Source organism: Microtus oregoni, unplaced genomic scaffold (assembly GCF_018167655.1).
Source record: "Microtus oregoni isolate MIOR12 unplaced genomic scaffold, Mior012 000008F_ref0000371, whole genome shotgun sequence".
Taxonomy (NCBI): Eukaryota; Metazoa; Chordata; class Mammalia; order Rodentia; family Cricetidae; genus Microtus; species Microtus oregoni.
In genome coordinates, this window is record NW_024543067.1 from 49659892 (window position 1) to 49676787 (window position 16896).

At 41.2% G+C, this 16896-nt stretch overlaps 1 pseudogene; it reads left to right on the top strand.

Annotated features, from left to right (window-relative positions):
• The first annotated feature begins 13247 nt into the window (after positions 1-13247).
• On the top strand, positions 13248-14199 carry LOC121451928 (annotated as a pseudogene).
• Positions 14200-16896: the final 2697 nt, after the last annotated feature.

Here is a 16896-nt window from a genome sequence, read left to right on the forward strand (position 1 = left end):
CCTTGAGTCCTGGGATCAAAGGTGTGTGCCACCACTCCCTGGCCTAGCTCAGTAGTGGCTTAGCTCAGCAATCTGATCTCCAGGTAAGCTTTATTTATTAAAACACCAATAAGATATTATTATAGTTATCCTCCTATTAGTCTGGAACCTCAGATCTCTCAGTAATACATTAAGGCAATTAGTTTGTGATAATTCTTGTAAATAAAATGTAAACCTGGCACATGCTACCAAAACTTGCCACTCCTAGCCTGTAGGGAATTTTGCTGCATGTAAACAAATTTGCCAAGAAGTTGAGATATTTATTTAACAGTTATAAAAGAGGCAGAGAGGTTTGTATCCGGTCAAAGGACATCCAATTCGAGAGGGGTAAATGGCAACAAAGATGATCAGAGAGCACACCAGCTATTGACTTCACTTGTAATAAATGCTGTATAAGTTAGAAATAAATAAGAGTAATCTGGAAAGAGAACTCAGCAGTTAAAAGTGCTAACTGTTCTTCTAGAGGACACGGGTTCAATCCCTCGTGACAACTCACAACTATCTGTAACTGTAGTCCCAGGAGATCTGACAACCTCTTCTAACTTCTGAGAACACAGACATACATTCAGGCAAACACACATACACATAAACATAATCAAAATCTCAAAAAGTTATAAATAGATAACAAATGGATAATGATTATAAACATGAACAGATTTTATTTCAGTAAAATAATTTTAAGATTATCACACATATTATTTCCTGAGCGAAACATTAGGTATAATATTCAAGGACAGATAGTCCAAAGTCAATTCTCATATTCTAGATGCATTTTAAATATAAAGTTCATTGATGTGCTTATTACTTTAATATTCATAGCATTAAAATATTAAGTACCACATTTAAAACACTCTGAATCATTTGAAAGAAATTTCTGTTTTAAATTCTTCATATCAAATAAAAATTTTAACTAGTCTACCAATGAAGTTCACAAGAAGGGCAAGTCAGAAATCACACTTCACAAAGATAACCACAAGAAATCATATTTAACCCATACAATAAAAATATGCAATAACTCTGTAGCTGGCATATATAGAACATATTATTTAATTAGACATTTCCTAATAATTGTGACTCTACAGAGACTAACAATTTAAGCACAAAGCTTGTCAAATGATATCTGTACATTGTTAACAACGTTTTTTTGTTATGAAAAGATTTTTTGAGGATTCCAACTTAGAAACTCAGTTATTACTTTAGAAGACATTTTACTTAAGTCTTTTTTCTGTGCAGAAAGTATCAGTGATGTCATCAATTATGCTAATCGAATGTGTCCATTTAGTCTTGCAAGTGTGCAATATAGTGACTGCAGAATCTATCTAATAGCTATGTTATTGGTACCATATTACCAATGTTTTAAAATGAGACTATTAAATTTTAATTAAAAAACCAATATTAATAACACATAGAAACAAGCTCAGAGCTATTTTTAAAGGCATAAATTTTTCTACAAAGGTGATAAAACTATTATGTTTTCTGTATGTATGATACCTTCCCATTTGGAAAAGACGTGTTTTAGACGTTGCTGAGTAAGAATGGTAAAAAGAAGGAGGGTGAGTGATTAGTTATACATGGTGGCACATGGTTGGAATTGAGCGAAGGGAAAGCAGAATAAACATAAAACTGCTATAAACATGGAAGACTACATGTTCAAGAAAATGGTAGTATAATTAATGGAATTAAATGAATCTAATTTCAATCCAGAAACTGTGTAAGGGAAAGTACAGAAGCAGAGTTAGGCCAACTGTGTTTCAGATGTAGTCGGTTTGAATATAAAAATATTCAAAGACTGAAAGAAATGGTGTGTTTTAGGGTTTCTACTGCTGTGATGAAACACCACCACCAAAAAGCAAGTTGGAGAGGAAAGGGTTTATTTGGTTTATACTTCAGGACTGCACTATACCACTGAAGGAAGTAAGGACAGGAACTCAAATCGTGCAGGATCCTGGACCCAGAGTTGATGCAGAAGCCATGGAGGGATGCTGCTTACTGGCTTGCTTCCAATGTTTTTTTTTTTCAGTCCACCTTCTTATAGAACTTTCGGCCAAAAGCTCAGGGATGTCACCATCCACCATGGGCTGAGACCTCCCCTATGGATCACCAAATGAGAAAATGTTTTGAAACTGGATCTCATGGAGGCATTCCTTAAACTGAGGCTCTGATGACTCTGTCTTGTGTCAAGTTGACATACAAAACCAATCAGTAGATGATGTGGTAATTTGAATATAATTGGATCCCATAAGCTCATAGGGAGTGGCACTATTGGGAGGTATAGCTTTGTTAGAGTGGGTATGGCCTTTTTGGAGGAAGTGTCTCACTATGGGGATGGGTTTTGAGGTCTCATATATAGCCAAGACATGCTCAGTGCCTCCCTTTTGATCATTATGTAGCTAATACCACCTCAGCCAGCACTGGACCTCTGAAACTGTAAGTGAACCACCTTGATTAAATATTTTCCTTATAAGAGTTGCCACTGTTGTTATGATTAGGGTGTTAGCTGGGACCCTGATGGATCCCATGGTAAGTGAGAAATTCTGCAGGAGACAAATCCACCATGCAGACAGAGCTTGGACGTGGAGTTTATTGAGATAAAGGGACGGGGAAGGGAAGAGAGAATGGGAGAGAGAGAGAGATGGAGAGAGAGAGACAAAGAGATGCAGAAAGAGAGAGAGAGGAAGCGAGAAAGAGGAGAGAGTCAGAGAGAGACAGAAAGCTGCCTCCTCCGGGAAATGGCAGAAAGAAAGAGCAGGAGTAGGCAGGTCTTGTCTCTTAAAGGGATAGAGTATTGTCTGCCATGTATGCAGGTGTGACACAGGCCACGGGATGTGACACACTGTTCCCAGCTAAGGGGCAAGATATGTCTGTGTACTAACATTCTTCCCTTCTTTTCTTAATATAAAGGTGAGGAGTTAGGCATGGCAGGTTAAGGGAATGAGGGTGTCGAGTTCTTGAGACTGGTCTTTGCTGACCTGGGAAATGCTGACCATCTTTGTGGGAACCTGAGAAAGTTAGGGTGTTGCCCTGTCCTTGGGTAGTTGGTTGTTTCATTGTTGTCCAGGTTCTGTGGAACTATCCAGTGTCTCTTGGACCTGGAGAGGTGTTGGCAGAGCAGAGAACAAGGTTAAGTTTCAGGGAAAAAATTTTTTTTTCTTTAGGTCTTGGTGATTGAGGGAGAGGTTGTCAGGACCAGGGAAAGGTGGGGAGGCTTGGGCTGTTAGGGCCTGGTAGTTGAGGGACACATGTATCTGACCTGCTTGAGGTGAATCCTCCAAGTCAACTCCTTAGAACTTATAAGAATTCTTTGAGTTTGTGGAAATGTAGATTTCAGACATGATAGAGGAAGGTCATTGGTTAATTAATAAAGAAACTGCTTGGCCTCATAGGTTAAAACATAGGTGCGTGGAGTAAACAGAACAAAATGCTGGAAGGAAGAGAAAGTGAGCTCAGACTCGATAGCTCTCCTCTCTGGGGCAGACGCGATGAAGCTCGGACCCAGGATGGATGTAGGCTAGAATCTTCCCAGTAAGTGCACCTTGGGGTGCTACACACATTAATAGAAATGGGTAATCAAGATGTAAGAATTAGCCAGTAAGAAGCTAGAGCTAATGGGCCAAGCAGTGCTTAAATGAATACAATTTGTGTGCCATTATTTTGGGGCATAAGCTAGCCAGGCGGCTGGGAGCTGGGTGGCAGGAATGCAGCCCACAGCTCCCTCAACAAAGACATATTCACATTTTCACTGTTTTTAATCTGCACTGAAATTTGTTTTGTTGAAACAGCAGTATACTCATGTCAGTAATGAATGGTGACAATTTTTTTTTTACACAATGGAAAGTACCTTAGAGGTCTATAGTTAGAAAATGACCAAAGGGAATTTAAAATCTTGATCTTGCAGTTCTGATAGTGATAGTACTCTGCCAGAGCTAGATTAATGACTTATCAGAATTTTATTGATTAATGTTAAGACTATGGACCCTTGGCATCCTAACACAGTAGCATAATGAAAGAGAGAAATCTGGAATGTGTTTTACTCTTTTAAATGTCTCACATCCATTGCCTTTGACATCACTTAAGCTTTTTATCCTCAGACCATCCTAACTTGCATGTGCACACCTTAATCACTTGCATGTGCATACATTAGAACACCATCCTAGACCCTAAAACATTCTTAGATCCTCACATCTTAAGCTTTGCATTTTTACATAAGCAACCCTTAAAGCATCTGTTCCTTTCTTGAAACCAATGTTATGATTATGGCATGAGTGAGACCTTGGTGGGTCCCATGGCAGGTGAGGCCCATGGGCTGGAGACAAATATGGCATGCAGTCTGAGTTTGAGTGTGAAGTTTATTGAGATAAAGGGAATGAAGAAGGGAAAAGAGAATGGGAGAGAGAGACAGAGAGAAAGAGAGAGGCAGAGAGAGAGGGGAGAAGAGAGAAAGAAGAGGGAGAAAGACAAAGACACTAAGCTCCATCCTCAGAGAAATGGCAGAAAGGAAGAGAACAGAAAGAGAGCAGGTGTAGGCGGGTCTTATCTCTTAAAGGGACAGAGTACTGTCTGCCATGTAGGCAGACATGATGCAGGGCACAACAAATGATGCACTATGCAGGTTCTCAAGGGGCAGGACCAAGTTGTGCCTGAATACTAACAGTGGTCATGGTGTCTCTTCATAAAATTGAAACCCTGACTAAGATAGAAGCTGGTACCAGGGATTAGGGTAATGTTGTGATAGGCCTGAACATGGTTTTGTTTGGAGAAATATGGACTTTGGTACCTTGGGTTAGGAAATCTGTAGAATGCTTTAAGCACTGCTTAATTGGTCATACTTGTAAGAGCATGGAAGAGAGTAGTGCTAAGTTATTTGAACTGTGGGGGGCTCAATCAAGAGGTTTCAGAGAAGATTTTTTAATATGTTGCCTACAGATCATTCTTTGGTGAAGTGACTGCCCTTTGCGCTTGTCCTAAGAGTTTGCTAAGGTTAAAGTGAAGAGTTTTTAGATTAATTCTGTCAGCAGAGGAAATCTCCAAAAAGCATAGCATAAACTCTGTCATGTGGTTATTACTGGAAGCTCTAATGAAGATATATAATGAAAAGGAGAAAACTAAGCAAGGTAAATTACAAAATGTAAATTCTGAGGTGAAAAAGAGCACTAGGGAGTGGCAAAGAGCTAAATCCTGTGTTCAAGGAGATAAATGGATTAAGAAATTGAATAAGGGAGTGGTGACCTCAGGTCAAGATCCCATCCAGTTAAGTTTCTAAAAGGAATGAAAGAAAAGTGTAGAGCCTGGAGTGGTGATGCAGGCCTTTACTCCCAGCACTAGGAAGGCTGAGGCTTGCAGGTCTCTGAGTTTGAGTTCAGACTGGTTTCCAGAGCAAGTTCAAGGACAGTCAAGTTTAGGCAGTAAAAGTAGCAATCAAAGTCAGAAAACTGGTGAAGATGTAATTGAACAGGGGGCCATGTTCCAGTTCCAGCAAGTAACAGAACTTGACAGTTTTGATGGCGTGCTTCCGGCATTAGAGTTAAAGAGAGAAGAAACAGGTTATAGAATTTGCCTCTGTGACTAAGGAAAGTCGCTGAAGCCAGGCATGTGTCAAGAGTGTCCCTGGGTGAAGACCTATTAGAAAGGCCATTGTGAAGATCAAGTTGTGAAGTTGAAGCCTGGATTGCCTTGGAGAACTGAAGATATTAGAGATGCCAGAGCTTTGGGATACCTGCTGAGGAGCGCTTCTGACAGGGAGAGGAACTATCCCAGGAGAAAGAAGTGTGTTGCCGTCCACAAAGCAGAAGGGAGTTGGGCATCTGAAGAACTCTTTGACATCAGGCATGGAGACACAGAGTCTGGAGTTGGCCCAGCTAGTTGTCTTGCTTTGCCAGTAGACTCCCTTCCCTACATTTTGGAATGGTGATGTATATCCTGTGCTATTATACATGGGAAGTAGGTGGTTTGCTTTTTGATTTTGATTTCTACAGGTGATTGCAGTGAAGAGATTGCATAAATGTCAGAAAGAGACATTGAACTTTGGACTTTACAACATTGTTGAGAAAGTCATAGACTATGGGGACTTTTAAGATTGAACTAAATGAATTTTGCCCTATGATATTGTTACAAGCTTATGGAGGTCAAGGAGTGGAATGTGGTAGTTGGGGATAGTTGAACCCCATAAGCTCATAAAGAGTGGCACTATTAGGAGGATTTATTGGAGGAAGTGTGCCACTGTAGAAGTGGGATTTAAGGTCTCATATATGCCCAAACCGTGACTAGTGCCTCAGTGCACTTCCTATTGTCTCCTGATCAAGATATAGCTAGCACTGTGTCTGCATGTTGCCATGCACTCTGCCGTGATGAGAATGAACTGAACATCTAACACTGTTAGTGAGCTATCCCAGTGAAATTCTTATAAGAGCTGCCATGGTCATGGTGTCTCTTCATGGTAGTGGAAACTATAACTAAGACACTGTGATCTTGACCTTTGGAAGAAAGTCCACTCAGATATGAGGAGCATTTATAGACCAACGGTGTTTAAATTAGTTACAGTGTAGTATCTGTGAGAAAGTAAAAAATACAGAAAATATGAGAACTAAAACTAAAATCACACTTATTTGGTATAGGAGTTTTTTCTGTTTGTGTGTTGCTTTCATTGGTTAATGAATAAAAATCTACCTTGGCCTAGTTGCTAGGGCAGAACTTAGGTAGGAGGAGAAAACAGAACTGAATGCTGGGAGAAAGAAGGGCAGAGTCAGAGAAGCCATGGATCCTCCGTTGGATATGGACACTGGTTTAAATCTCCAGTAAGCCACTGCCATGTAGCAATACACAGATTAATGGAGATGGGTTAAGTTAATATGCAAGAGTTAGCCAATATGAAGTTAGAGTTTTTTAATTAATACAGTTTCTGTGTGGTTATTTTAGGTGTAAGCTAGCCGGGCAGCTGGGCCGAATAAGCAGGCCCTCCTCTTACACTTATTCTTCATGAACAAAGCCACTGCTGGATAGGAGAGTCAGGAGGTTGGCATTTGTGGGGGATTTTACTGAGGTTCCTTCCACAAGAAGACATAGTCAGAATCATTATACTCTTGGCATGTGCTTAAAAATGAAAATACTTTATTTGGTAGACAAGTGACAAGTCGATCTTACTTCTTTTATTCAACTCTTTTCTATCTTCTGCTGAAGTTCAGAGAGAGTTAAACAGCATGGTGTCAATAGTAGACAGTGGAATTTATTGCTTGGTCCATTTGGGGAAGAATTATTGTACAAGAATCTTCATTTTCCATTCCACTTCCCCTAAAGTAGATTGTGATGCTGCTCAAACATTTGTTCTTCTCTCTGAGAGAATATTTACAGACCAGTGCTCCCAGATGTCAGCCTTCGTTGGCCATGTAATTTGCTCTGGTGGAGGAAATGCAACTAGAATAGGGGTGACTCATTTCAAGAAGTTGAAGAGTCATCTTCATAACATCACTATGTTCTCTTCTGAGGGACAGTTGCCAGTGTCCCAGACATGGGGCATCGTTTAGCCTGGATCCCAGAGATAATAACATTAGAGACAATGTGTTTCCCAGAGAAGACAACATTAAACATCACGTGTTGGTCAACTTTTGTCATTGTCACATTCGAGATGTTTGCTTTGGTCCCTGTTTTCAGAGGTTTCAGTCCAGGAATGTTAGTGTATCTTGTTTTCTGCCCAGCATGAAGCAGAACATTATGGTGGAGTGCATGGTAGAGAGTCTACTGAACTAATGGCAGATGAGAAAGGAAGAGGGGGGAAGAAAAGTATGTCAGAGTGCTACATCCCCTTCAAACATCTAGAGACCTTCCAACCTCTTGATGATTCGAGGACTTCCAATTAATACCTCAGGCTAGAAACAAAGCTTTCAACACATGACAATCCCAACTTTCCAGATCCAAGTTGCATCAGATTACACACTGGGACAGGAGAAGCAAAAGAAAATCCTTAGCATTGAAAGTCACTTAAGGTGTTCGGTTGCTATTCCTGCATTGCTTAACCTAAGCTGATGGATAATGTCATCAACACGGGTAATATGCACTGCTGCCTGAGAGAATGTGCAAAGGACATAGACTGGAACAACATTGATTGTCATCCCCACAAATGAGAAGACTGCTTCTATACTTTGGATTAGAAATTTCTTCCCCTTTGAAAGACATTGCCTGGTGGTGGTCCTTTCTTAATGACTGCTAGATCATCATGTGCCAACAAACTACAAAAGAGTGCACAAAGGATACATATGATAAACATGCCCCAGAGAGCTGGCATCTGTACATCTTTGCACCTGCTTCATTCCATGACAAATAGTCTTGATCAAGCCATCCTTAAATAATTAAATGATTTACCATCATTTTAAAGTCAGGTCTATGCGAAAAAGAGGACCATGGTTTCCCTACCTTCTACCCAGAGGTAGTTTATATACAGAAAGCAGAATTTCTTAGGTTGGAGGATGGAAACTGTGAGAAATTAGGCCTTCATGTGTATAAATATACTAGGAGTTTTATCCCCAAGTAAATCATTATTTTTCCTTATTTCCCACCTTGAAAAGAATAAAACCAATGTCCCTCCCTCAATACTCTGAAAATGGTTAATAGAAAAATCCAGGTTATGGGAAGTTGTAGTAATTAGAGCGGCGGGGCTGCATTCCTAGCACCCCGGCCGCCTGCCTGTCTAGCTTATGCCCCGAAATAACAACACACAAACTGTATTCATTTAAACACTGCTTGGCCCATTCTCTTCTAGGCTAATTCTCACATATTAATTTAGCCCATTTCTAATCATCTGTGTGTAGCACCCCAAGGTGCGCTTATCGGGAAGATTCTAGCCTATGTCCATCCTGGGTCGGAGCTTCATCCCAGGAGCGGGGCATGGCATCTCTCTCAGGCGTCTGCTCCCGAGAGGAGAGCTGTCGAGTCTGACCTCACTTCCTCTTCCTCCCAGCATTTTGTTCTGTTTACTCCACCCACAGGGCCAAGAAGTTTCTTTATTGCTTAACCAATGAAATCAACAGATTGATATATGACACTCCCACATCAGGAAGTGCTGAGTAAACTCGAACCAGCAGAACACTCTCACATAGTACTTCTGTCCTTTACAGATGTTGGGGGACACTGTGGGCAGCTAACAAAGTTTCCTGAGCCTCCACCCTTAGATCGCAGGGGGAATAGACAGGGTGAATGAGCAGAGTATCTGGAAGTGTTGGCTTTTCTCTGTGGGGGTCATACCAGACTCCATGTGTTGTTGGAAGCCAAGCAGCTCCTTTCTCTGCTAATTGGATCATAGATTGTAAAGGGTACCAGCTTTATACTTAGGCGATATGAAGAACTGAGGCTCAATGAAGAAAAATGGAATAATCTGGAGTGAGGGAATCTGGCAGGAAGACATCTTTGCACCTGCTCCAGACAGACACAGCTAGTACTTTTCTCAAAAGCCGAGCAGGGGAAGGTGTCACCCCTAAGGGGTTTAGGCATTCCTCATTACAGTTGCTCAAGCTACTCTATCAAAGAATGAGAATGGACGTGCAAAGGCACAGACTATTATCAGCTCAGGCAAGATCAGCGGAGCGGGCCTTACAGAGTGACATTCCACTACTTCTTTAGAACAGCCACTTGCTCCAGAAGAGAGGGACATATCCAAACCATGTCAGTGTCTGTATGGGACTCTGAACTCTCAATACGAATGAATGCCTCTCCAGGATTCTGGTGTTCAGGGTCCCCTGGGTGGGGTCCCCATTGCGTCGCAAATTCCATTGTTTGTCCAGTTGAAGTTGTGATTTCCTGAGAGACAGAATTTTCACTCTGCCTCGGCAGCGTTGGTAGTGATGGCTTCACCGATGTCAGCATTGTCTATCCGCCAAGTTTGTTAAATCTACTTAGGGCAAAGTCTCTTATCTGTGTTTTCTTTCATCTTCCTCTCATTGCTTGGCAGAGTGCTGCATCGGTTGTTGACCACATGCGCAGAGTGTACCCGAAGTCACACTCTAAGTGTTTATTACTTTATCCTTTAATCAGCAACACCAAAAAGCATGTGTCCCATTGAAGTAGCAAGGACATCAAGACTGACTGATTTTCCGTTTTGAAAATTACCTCCCTTCTTGAACTATAGTGAAGCCTTTATCAAAACTGCACATTAAGAGCACTTGATATAAACGGGCTTTCTGAATGCTTAAGTCATACTAGAAAATAGGGGTGCTTGGCGGTTCTGGAGGTAGACGGTGAGAAAAGAGGTCTCTGGGTTTTTTTTGTGAACTGCAGAGAGCCCAGAGCTCAGGCTCTGACATGCACAGACTGTTTCAGTAAAATTTATGCCCTGGAAAGGAGGAGAAATAAGGCAGCTGGTTGGGGTTCACCCTTTATCCTGACCTGACCTGTTCTTCATTGCTTTTTATGCTTTTTCTGTGCTAACCACCACGTGATTCATGGCTCTTCAGCATGGACTATTTTAAAGTTATGGCTGGGGATGATGGGATTGATGGTGCTGCACTGTATGCATGGCTGAAAACTCGGAAAATAGCCCCTAACTCGGCTGAGACTTTTAGTGGGATCCATGGAGGCTCGTGGAGAGCTGGGTCTATGACTCTTGAGGATTCTTCTGTGAATGCAATGGACCACTCTGAAGATCTGAAACACTTTCCAAATCTGACAGCGTTTGCTGGGCTCTCCCATTATTGTGCTTCTTTCTTGATTTCACATTTTCTCCAGGTCGAGCCAAAGGTATTTATAGAAATATTCAATATTCTTTGCTTCTCGGGCTCTGGGTCATCTTTGATAGCTACTCCAGAAACTCATTGTGGAAGATAAAGTGTGAGGAGGGAAAAAACACAGCCTGAGACGTTACGGGATCCTGACTTCATTGTTTTGTGTTTACCTGATATGTAAAATGAGGGCAATAGTACCTTTCTGGTGGAGTCACGGGAAAGGTGAGCAGGATAAGGCACAGCCATAAAACAGAACCATTCACTCTATGGCATTCATTACATGCCTTCGAGAAGTGGCAATAAGATGAACTTCAGGGTGCTTTCTGGAAAATAACATCCTACATTCAAAACCCTCTCTTCCATTTGGAATCGGAAAGTTTAAGGTAATGGGTGTCTGAATTACCCTGAATTCAACATTTCCTGGTTTATACATGAATCAAAACAACACACTGTACCTCACAAAGTGCACATAAATATTTTGTCAAATGAAATAAAATAAAATAAATAAAAATTGTAAAATCTTAAAAAAAATAAAATGCTATAGGAAACTGTGGGAAAAATACTCAAATAATGCCAGCAAATTTTTTTTCATCAGAATAAAACCTTTCAACTAAATATTCTGAGAGAAGAACAGGGCTTGACTTCTCCACTGTGATGTCTCCTTTTAGAATTTCTGTTTAAATTTCTTTCCTAGCTTTCCCCTCCAAATTTTTAATGTAGTGATTTTAACCCATTCAGATACCATTTAAGTTTGTTTTGAGATCAGAATAAGTTTACCAAATAAAAATTTATTTAAAAAGTGAAAAGCTATGCACATTACAAAGCATAGCGAACCTTATCTTCTTTATTTGGTGTTGTTAGTGAGATGATATCATATAAAATATTTTCCATATAAAGTAAGTCTCCCTTTGCTATGAATTTCTACAACTATTTTGTTAGAGGTGGTCTTGGAATGTTTTATCAACCATTTTTTCCCTCAGATGGCAAACAGTGGCATTTTCTTTATGATTCATGAACGAGATTATCAACATGAATCTTTCTAGCCTTCTGTATGCGGTGACACCACGAGAAATGATTGACATATTGAATGTTGTTTTCCTTTACACTTAACAATTTCAGACTGCTGAACTGGAATCTTTTGCCTGTTCATGCAATTTTTCTGTCAAGTTCCCTGTCTTTTTTTTTTTAATGACAGTACACAAAGAATATGGCAATAGTATTTAATTCTCTCTATGATTTCTAACCTTCTATATTGTATGAAGGTAACAGTATTTTTGAAGTAATGTAGTAGATACCATAAAGATTTAGGATCTCTAAGTTCTAAACTTCTTGCATGTTCTGTTCTTCAAAACAGACAGAGTTACCAAATATAACCTGTGTTAAGTGTTCTGCATGTGTGCTTTATCCCATTTAATCCTCACAACTCAGAGAATGAGTCATCTTGAACATGTCTATATGACTGATGGGAGACTGGAGGTTTAAACATGTGGACCAAGGACAAGTGAACTGTTGGAAAATTCCAAGCAAGCCCGTCTGACTCCACAGTCCATGCCCTCCCTGCATGACATAGTTGTTGAGAAATATCAATTATTATGACAGTACAGGCATTTGGTGAAGCTAATCTTCACATATCGAAAATGTGATATGATGCAAAGGACAGAAAAGAAAAGAAAGGAAGACAGAATAAGAGCCCAAAAGGCACCAGACACCAGAAAATCATCCTTAAGAATACTTGAATAAACCCTCAAGAAAATGAAGGACCAGTCCCAAGGAGCAGGGCAAACAGGACCCAGATGGCCCTGTAAGTGGTCGTCTCTGAGGCAGCTAACAGCATCACCCACCTCTGCGGTGTTCTTCAGCTTTCTGATACTGTAAGAAATAGCTTGTGAGAAGAAAGGCTATTTTGGCTCCCAGCTATGGAAGTCTCAGTTTACAGTTGCTCAACCATGATGCTCTTAGGCCTCTGCTTAGTCAGCACACTGTACTGGAGGATTGAGAAAAACCACTGACCCTGAAGCCAGAGAATGAATGAGAGAGGAAGGGCTGGCCACCCACAGTTTCTCAGAAACACAGATCCACAATGACCTAAAGACTTCTTGTAGTCCCACCTCCTAGCAGTCAATCACCTCCAAATCACAGTCAGCCGAGGATTCCATCATTAACCCACGAGCCTCTGGTGACATATGACCTAAAATACAGCTCAGAGAGCTGTTTGGAAAAAAAAAATCACTTTTAGGAGGCAGGGAAAGCTGCATATAGATTTCCTGTAAGGACCAAGATGGCTATCTCCTAAGCAGCTGAATAAGTTGCAGCATCTCCTTGTTTGGAAAAATTAGGACAAAGACTGGCATGGGAAAATAAATTAAAACATTACCTTTATTACCCATAATTTTTTTTTCTCAAACTCCTTCTTAATAACCCATAAGGCAGCTCTCTCACCAGGCGTCCTCGTTAGAGTGACATTGTCTTTAAGCCCTGCGTGGCAATCCCTGACGCACTGCCGTGATGCCCAGGGAAGACAGGGTGACCTGGAAGTCCAACTACTTCCTTAAGATCATCCAACTTTTGGATGATTATCCAAAATGCTTCATTGTGGGAGCAGACAATGTGGGCTCCAAGTAGATGCAGCAGATCTGCATGTCCCTGCTAGGGAAGGCTGTGGTGCTGATGGGCAAGAACACCATGATGCGGAAGGCCATCCAGGAGCACCTGGAGAACAACCAAGCTCTGGAGAAACTGCTGCCTCATATCCGGGGCAATGTGGGCTTTGTGTTCACCAAGGAGGACCTCACTGAGATTAGGGACATGTTGCTGGCCAATAAGGTGCCAGCTGCTGCCCGTGCTGGTGCCATCGCCCCATGTGAGGTCACTGTGCCAGCCCAGAACACTGGTCTGGGGCCCGAGAAGACCTCTTTTTTTCCAGGCTCTAGGCATCACCACTAAAATCTCCAGGGGCGCCATTGAAATTCTGAGTGATGTGCAGTTGATAAAAACTGGAGACAAAGTAGGAGCTATTGAAGCCACGCTACTAAACATGCTGAACATCTCCCCCTTCTCCTTTGGGCTGATCATACAGCAGGTGTTTGACAATGGCACCATTTACAACCCAGAAGTTCTTGACATCACAGAACAGGCTCTGCACTCTCGCTTCCTAGAGGGTGTCCGGAATGTTGCCAGAGTTTGTCTGCATATCGGCTACCCAACTGATGCCTCAGTGCCACACTCGATCATCAATGGGTACAAGCGGGTTCTGGCTCTGTCTGTGGAGACTGAGTACACCTTCACACTTGCTGAAAAGGTCAAGGCCTTCTTGGCTGATCCATCTGTATTTGTGCCTGCTGCCCCTGTGACTGCTGCCACCACTGCTGCTCCTGCTGCTGCAGCCCCAACGAAGGCTGAAGCCAAGGAAGAGTTGGAGCAATCAAATGAAGATATGGAATTTGGTCTCTTTGACTAATCCTCTCAAAGCAACCAATTCAGACAACTTAATCCAAGAAACATGGAAATAAAAGCTTACTTCTGTAAAAAAAAATAACCCATAAGGCACATCTAGAAAGTGGTGCTATTTCTGTGGAACTTAGGACAAACAGATATTGCCTCCTGTGGTCAGTAGTGAACCAGACACTGGCCATAAGCCACCTCTAGCCCCCTTAGTTCCAAGAGAATTAATGTTCTGACATACCTGGGTCATTCACAGAATAAGAACAGAAACTCCATTTTAAAATATGAGGTGAAAGACCTCGCTTGAAGGGCTACTAATTAAAACTGGGGACGAACTTGATAAACTGATTCATTACTAGAGCATTCAAGGCCAGGAAAGACCTCCTGTGTTGAGATACAGAGCACGATTGTTGAAAAAAAAAGTTGGATTTCTGTCGCTTTAGGTAGATTGTCCCCAAAATAAAAGGGTAGGAACTGAATCCAGTAAGCTTATTTTTCCCAAGTTCATCTACTGGATTAAGGTAGCTCTCCAATGCTCACTCAGAAAGAGCAAAAAGTTATAGAAAGGACAGGGTTTGGATTAAGTGGGCCCTTCTCAAAGGATAACACATTAAAACTGAGAAAATATTCCTTGCTGTTGTTTAGCACCCCCAGAGAAGCTGTAAAAGCAATTGACTAGGAGTATTCTCTGCATTGCTTAGTTTTTCTTCTCTCCAGTTTGAAGAGAAGCTTGTGTTAGGTCAGTTCACACATGGGCTGTCAGGTAGCATTTGGAAAAGAAATGCTATGAAGACATCTTGAATGTATGTGTGCTTGCATGCATGCATGTGCCTGTGTGTGTTCATGTGTGCCTGTGTACATGTGTGTATGTGCGTATATGTATGTATGAAGATGTGTGTGCATGCATACATGCATGCTGTGCTTGTGTATGTCTGTGTGTGCATGTGTGTTTGTATATATATATGTGTGTGTATGCATGCATGTTGTGCATGTGTGCCTGTGTGTGTATGTGCATATATGTGTGTGTGCTTATGTGCATTTATGTATATGTGTGTGCATGTGTTCATGAGTAGATACAGATGCAGATTTACATTTATAGAGAGAGCCCTAGAAACATTTGTAGAGGAAGGAGGCACAGCTGCAATTATTTCACCCATCTTTTGCTTGGCAATGCTTTGATTTGCTAGGTGAATGTAACATGGTTTTCTATTGACAGTACTCAATGAATATATGTAGTAATCAGGGAGAACAAGTTGAAATATGGTGTAACTCTATGATAGAGCGTGAAAGGAGGAAAATAGATGGAGGAATGGGGAAAAGGAGGAGAAATTAGTATTATTATTTAGTTAATTATAACTTAAAATGCCAGCCAACTATGAGTCACAGTCTTACCTAGAGCTGCTGTTCCTGTAGTAACCACGTAAGCAAAATGCCTGCTTGCTCCAGCCCAATAGTCTATAGGAATTAGCAAAGACAGCCAGTTTGAGGCTTAAAACCCTATTCTTCTCACCAAATTCTCAGGAAGGTAAGAAGGAGCTGCTGGTGGTTAATGTCCATAATACAATGAGTCACATTATCAGGAAAAGGTGAGTCACTCTTGAGAGAGATCGAGCATTTGTCACATCCTTGAATTGATGCGGAGGTCTTTTATTTTGCCAAATGAAATGAATATAAAACCAGTCTAATCTTCTCCACCAGACCTGCTCAGGAACAAGCTTTTACTTTAAGATGCACTGATATTCCGAAGACAAGCAGTCGTTTACCTCCTTTTGAATTCATAAGGTCCTTTATGTCTATACTGATAAACAGAACTTGTCACTTCCCTTAATTAACAGCAAATCAGTGGCTCTTTATTCCCTACTTCACTTTCTCACAGGCACAGCAAGATCAAAGGACCCTTCAGTCAACCTGCCCTTGAGGTGGGCACTGTCTTTTATTTTCCAAATAAAGGGCCCAACTTTAGGCTGAAGCATATGGCAGGGCTTTAAAAGGTGGTTTGCTTAGAACAGCACTTACTGTGAGCCTGGAGAACCTTGATCAAACTGGACTGCATCTGGGCCTTGAAACAAGCTGTCAGAAACATAGCAATGAAAGAATGGGGTCAAATGGTTTGCCAAAAGCCTGCTTCCTTTCGAAAACTCACCCCTTGATGCTGTTTCTTAAGGATGAGTGAGTGTCAGAATGAACAAACCAACCATGATGATCAGATATCTTCATTTGGAAACCGCCTGTGTATGCTTTCACTGTTCCTAGCAACATACAGAAGTAAGGACGTCTGTTGCATTGCATGAACTGCAACACACTTACCTATTGACTCTGATGTTCCCAGAGACATCTTTGGGGAAGGTCAGAAATCCAGGTCATTATTTGATCATTGTCAAGCCAGGTTCACAATCACTCAGTGGGCATGTTCCCAGGCTGTTCCAATCAAGGGAGAAAGATATCTGAGTAGCAGGACAGGTTGATATGAACAGGAATAAAGCTTTAGTAGAGTCTAAAAGTATTTAGGGGAAAGATATGCTGCATAATATTGTGCTGATTGTTCAAAAATAGTGTGTTGTACACTTAAAAATCTGTGGAGAGTAGATCTCATGTCAAGGTACAAATGCGAGAATAGAGAGGTGCTGACATTTTAGCTTAAATGTGTATTCTTTATTTTTGTTCCCTCTTAAACCTCAACGCTCATTCTTATCATCAAATCACAACACCAAGA